At 43.5% G+C, this 5,817-nt stretch overlaps 3 non-coding genes across 3 annotated transcripts; 2 read left to right on the top strand and 1 right to left on the bottom strand.

Moving 5' to 3' along the window:
* Positions 1-4,018: 4,018 nt before the first annotated feature.
* Positions 4,019-4,091, bottom strand: TRNAK-CUU (transfer RNA lysine (anticodon CUU)). The gene has a single exon. It is a non-coding gene; the product is annotated as a tRNA-Lys (tRNA).
* Positions 4,092-4,844: 753 nt separating this feature from the next.
* On the top strand, positions 4,845-4,915 carry TRNAG-GCC (transfer RNA glycine (anticodon GCC)). Its single transcript has one exon. It is a non-coding gene; the product is annotated as a tRNA-Gly (tRNA).
* A 461-nt stretch (positions 4,916-5,376) lies between these two features.
* On the top strand, positions 5,377-5,447 carry TRNAG-GCC (transfer RNA glycine (anticodon GCC)). Its single transcript has one exon. It is a non-coding gene; the product is annotated as a tRNA-Gly (tRNA).
* Positions 5,448-5,817: the final 370 nt, after the last annotated feature.

Raw genomic sequence — 5,817 nt, 5'->3', positions numbered from 1 at the left:
AAATTTTATTTGAATGCAGATTGCACATTTTGTGTTAGTACAATAAACCTCATTTCAAGGCAGAAACATTACTGTGTCCAACAGTTATTACATATATCAAACTGAAATAGCTGTTGCAAAAACGCAAATTTTTATAAAACATTAAGCTTAAGATTAATAGGGGTGCCCAAACTTTTTCATATAACTGTACAATGAGTCCAACACACTGCTAGAATCCCAAATATTTTTTCAGAGCTAGATGCAGATAAAAATTATTTTTAATTTGCAACCTGATGGAGGTCAGTATAGATGAACTAATAGACCCAGTCCCACACACTGCTAGAAGCCCAAATATTTTTTCAGAGCTAGATGCAGAAAAAAATTATATTCAATTTGCAGCCTGATGGAGGTCAGTATAGATGGACTAATAGAACAAGTCCCACTCACTGCTAGAAGCCCAAATATTTTTTCAGAGCTAGATGCAGAAAAAAATGATATTCAATTTGCAACCTGATGGAGGTCAGTATAGATGGACTAATAGACCAAGTCCCACACACTGCTAGAAGCCCAAATACTTTTTCAGAGCTAGATGCAGATAAAAATTATTTTTAATTTGCAACCTGATGGAGATCAGTATAGATGGACTAATAGACCAAGTCCCACACACTGCTAGAAGCCCAAATATTTTTTCAGAGCTAGATGCAGATAAAAATTATTTTTAATTTGCAACCTGATGGAGGTCAGTGTAGATGGACTAATAGACCAAGTCCCACACACTGCTAGAAGCCCAAATATTTTTTCAGAAGTAGATGCAGAAAAAAATTATATTCAATTTGCAACCTGATGGAGGTCAGTATAGATGGACTAATAGAACAAGTCCCACACACTGCTAGAAGCCCAATTTTTTTTTCTGAGGTAGATGCAGAAAAAAATGATATTCAGTTTGCAACCTGATGAAGGTCAGTATAGATGGACTAATAGAACAAGTCCCACACACAGCTAGAAGCCCAAATATTTTTTCAGAGCTAGATGCAGATAAAAATTATTTTTAATTTGCAACCTGATGGAGATCAGTATAGATGGACTAATAGACCAAGTCCCACACACTGCTAGAAGCCCAAACATTTTTTCAGAAGTAGATGCAGAAAAAAATGATATTCAATTTGCAACCTGATGGAGGTCAGTATAGATGGACTAATAGAACAAGTCCCACACACTGCTAGAAGGCCAAATATTTTTTCAGAGGTAGATGCAGATAAAAATTATTTTTAATTTGCAGCCTGATGGAGGTCAGTATAGATGGACTAATAGAGAAAGTCCCACACACTGCTAGAAGGCCAAATATTTTTTCAGAGCTAGATGCAGACAAAAAATTATTTTTAATTTGCAACCTGATGGAGGTCAGTATAGATGGACTAATAGAGAAAGTCCCACACACTGCTAGAAGGCCAAATATTTTTTCAGAGCTAGATGCAGGTATAAATTATTTTTAATTTGCAACCTGATGGAGGTCAGTATATATGGACTAATAGAGAAAGTCCCCCACACTGCTAGAAGGCCAAATATTTTTTCAGAGCTAGATGCAGAAAAAAATGATATTCAGTTTGCAACCTGATGGAGGTCAGTATAGATGGACTAATAGAACAAGTCCCACACACAGCTAGAAGCCCAAATATTTTTTCAGAGCTAGATGCAGATAAAAATTATTTTTAATTTGCAACCTGATGGAGATCAGTATAGATGGACTAATAGACCAAGTCCCACACACTGCTAGAAGCCCAAACATTTTTTCAGAAGTAGATGCAGAAAAAAATGATATTCAATTTGCAACCTGATGGAGGTCAGTATAGATGGACTAATAGAACAAGTCCCACACACTGCTAGAAGGCCAAATATTTTTTCAGAGGTAGATGCAGATAAAACTTATTTTTAATTTGCAGCCTGATGGAGGTCAGTATAGATGGACTAATAGAGAAAGTCCCACACACTGCTAGAAGGCCAAATATTTTTTCAGAGCTAGATGCAGACAAAAAATTATTTTTAATTTGCAACCTGATGGAGGTCAGTATAGATGGACTAATAGAGAAAGTCCCACACACTGCTAGAAGGCCAAATATTTTTTCAGAGCTAGATACAGATATAAATTATTTTTAATTTGCAACCTGATGGAGGTCAGTATAGATGGACTAATAGAGAAAGTCCCACACACTGCTAGAAGGCCACATATTTTTTCAGAGCTAGATGCAGAAAAAAATTATATTCAGTTTGCAACCTGATGGAGGTCAGTATAGATGGACTAATAGAACAAGTCCCACACACAGCTAGAAGGCCAAATATTTTTTCAGAGGTAGATGCAGATAAAAATTATTTTTAATTTGCAGCCTGATGGAGGTCAGTATAGATGGACTAATAGAGAAAGTCCCACACACTGCTAGAAGGCCAAATATTTTTTCAGAGCTAGATGCAGACAAAAAATTATTTTGAATTTGCAACGTGATGGAGGTCAGTATATATGGACTAATAGAACAAGTCCCACACACTGCTAGAAGGCCAAATATTTTTACAGAGCTAGATGCAGAAAAAAATTATATTCAGTTTGCAACCTGATGGAGGTCAGTATAGATGGACTAATAGAACAAGTCCCACACACTGCAAGAAGCCCAAATATTTTTTCAGAGCTAGATGCAGAAAAAAATTATATTCAATTTGCAACCTGATGGAGGTCAGTATAGATGGACTAATAGAATGATGCTATGCCCAAAAGATTTTACTTCACTAGGTGTAGTAAAAAATTGGTATTCTATACACAGGTGGTATGTCTTGCAACACAGATAGGCTACTCCACTGACTAACACACTCTGCAATAGGCCAAAAAGGATTAGCTTTGCTAGATTCAGCCAAATGCTGTGAAAAAAACTTGCAAAGCACTGGCACAGACCTGCCTGGCAAAAACTGATAGGAACTGATGTAACCAAGTCCTGAAAAGGACTGCAATTACAATTAGTCTTTACTCCCACAATCTATCTATTTAAGAGCACAGACCTGCCTGATAAAAGTCGTAGGAAATGCTGTAACCTAGTCCTTAAAAGGACTGCAATCACAACTATTCCCTACTCCCAAGCTATCTGTAGATTTGTGCGAAAATTGGCTTGAAATTAACAAGGTATAGCGCACACAGCAACAGCGGTGCCGTCTAACACGCAGCTGCAGCAGTGAGAAAATGGTGGCGACAGGGAAAATGGCTGGGTCTTATAGGGCAAGGACATGTGACATACACTGCCAATGACACATGCCCTTGCTTGTGTGAAAAAAAGCACTTCGCTCCGTGTGTGCGCTGCTGATAGGCTGACAGATTGCACCTCCCCACTGTAAATGCGGGAAAGAGAAAAAAAAATGGAGTTCTTCATTATTCCTGCAGAGATCCATCCCCTGCCCCTCCCCCCACCCCGCTGTACACTCAAACTGCGTATTAACATTAATTTTCATCATTACTGAGAAAAAATCCAGTTATGATTTTGGTGCACGAACAGTTATCGAACATAACCTCGAACAGCCGAATTTTTCTAAAATCGTTCGTGTTCGCCGAACGACTCGAACACCGCCCAAAGCAGCTCGAATTTGAGATTGGCGAACAGTTCGAGTAGAACAACGCTCATCTCTAGCAGGCACCACTGACATGAAGGACTCATCCAAGCATTGGTGGTTCAGTGGTAGAATTGTCGCCTGCCACGCGGGAGTCCTGTGTTCAATTCCCGGCCAATGCAGCACAGCTCCTTTTCTCATTTGCTGACCATTGCAGCGCATCTCTTCCCTCATTGACTTTGCAGACACTTGCAAAAACATTGGGCAATTGCTGCTTTTCTTTCGCTTCCCATCCTTTTGGGCCTTCCCTGCCCATCCTTTTGGGCCTTCCCTGCCCTTTATCCTGCAGGGCTATGCTGTTTGTCATGTTTTGTAGCAAGCAGAAGGGGGCAGTTCGTAAGGGGATATCTGGGTTGACAGTGGTTAGCATAAGTAGTAAAAGGCAGCAATAAGCAACTGCCCAACATGGGGCTCGAACCCACGACCCTGAGATTAAGAGTTTCATGCTCTACCAACTGAGCTAGCCAGGCTGCAGACACACACTCACCTCACGCACCGCACTGCACCGCACCGCACCGCACCGCACCGCACCACACCGCACCACACCGCACCACACCGCACCACACCGCACCACACCGCACCGCAAGAGCTTCATGTGGTCAGGTCGGGCGATGGTGGCCGTCTGATCCTGGGACCTGAATCTGGCAGGCACCACTGACATGAAGGACTCATCCAAGCATTGGTGGTTCAGTGGTAGAATTCTCACCTGCCACGCAGGAGGCCTGTGTTCGATACCCGGCCAATGCAGCACAGCTCCTTTTCTCATTTGCTGACTATTGCAGCGCATGTCTTCCCTCATTGTCTTTGCAGACACTTGCAAAAACATTGGGCACTTGCTGCTTTTCTTTCGCTTCCCATCCTTTTGGACCTTCCCTGCCCTTTATCCTGCAGGGCTATGCTGTTTGTCATGTTTTGTAGCAAGCAGAAGGGGGCAGTTCGTAAGGGGTTATCTGGGTTGACAGTGGTTAGCATAAGTAGTAAAAGGCAGCAATAAGCAACTGCCCAATGTGGGGCTCAAACCCACGACACTGAGATTAAGAGTCTCATGCTCTTCCGACTGAGCTAGCCAGGCTGCAGACACACACTCACGCACCGCACCGCACCGCAACGCACCGCACCGCACCGCACCGCAAGAGCTTCATGTGGTCAGGTCGGGCGATGGTGGCCGTCTGATCCTGGGACCTGGATCTGGCAGGCACCACTGACATGAAAGACTCATCCAAGCATTGGTGGTTCAGTGGTAGAATTCTCGCCTGCCATGCGGGAGGTCTGGGTTCGATTCCCGGCCAATGCAGCACAGCTCTTTTTCTCATTTGCTGACCATTGCAGCGCATCTCTTCCCTCATTGACTTTGCAGACACTTGCGAAAATATTGAGCACTTGCTGCTTTTCTTTTGCTTCCCATCCTTTTGGGCCTTCCCTGCTTTTTATCCTGCAGGGCTATGCTGTTTGTCATGTTTTGTAGCAAGCAGAAGGGGGCAGTTCGTAAGGGGTTATCTGGGTTGACAGTGGTTAGCATAAGTAGTAAAAGGCAGCAATAAGCAACCACCCAACATGGGGCTCAAACCCACAACCCTGAGATTAAGAGTCTCATGCTCTACCAACTGAGCTAGGCAGGGTGCAGACACACACTTACGCACCGCACTGCACCACACCGCACCGCAAGAGCTTCATGTGGTCAGGTCGGGCGATGGTGGCCGTCTGATCCTGGGACCTGAATCTGGCAGGCACCACTGACATGAATGACTCATCCAAGCATTGGTGGTTCAGTGGTAGAATTCTTGCCTGCCACGCGGGAGGCCCGGGTTTGATTCCTGGCCAATGCAGCACAGCTCCCTTTCTCATTTGCTGACCATTGCAGCGCATCTCTTCCCTCATTGACTTTGCAGACACTTGCGAAAACATTGGGCACTTGCTGCTTTTCTTTCGCTTCCCATCCTTTTGGGCCTTCCCTGCTCTTTATCTTGCAGGGCTATGCTGTTTGTCATGTTTTGTAGCAAGCAGAAGGGGGCAGTTCGTAAGGGGTTATCTGGGTTGACAGTGGTTAGCATAAGTAGTAAAAGGCAGCAATAAGCAACCGCCCAACGTGGGGCTCAAACCCACGACCCTGAGATTAAGTGTCTCATGCTCTACCAACTGAGCTTCTTCTTCTTCTTCTTCTTCTTCTTCTTCTTCTTCTTCTTCTTCTTCTTCTTC

The sequence above is a fragment of the Phyllobates terribilis genome, unplaced genomic scaffold, assembly GCF_046119375.1.
Source record: "Phyllobates terribilis strain yellow unplaced genomic scaffold, ASM4611937v1 Scaffold_5__5_contigs__length_657084704, whole genome shotgun sequence".
Taxonomy (NCBI): Eukaryota; Metazoa; Chordata; class Amphibia; order Anura; family Dendrobatidae; genus Phyllobates; species Phyllobates terribilis.
This window is presented reverse-complemented; position numbering and strand designations above follow the sequence as displayed.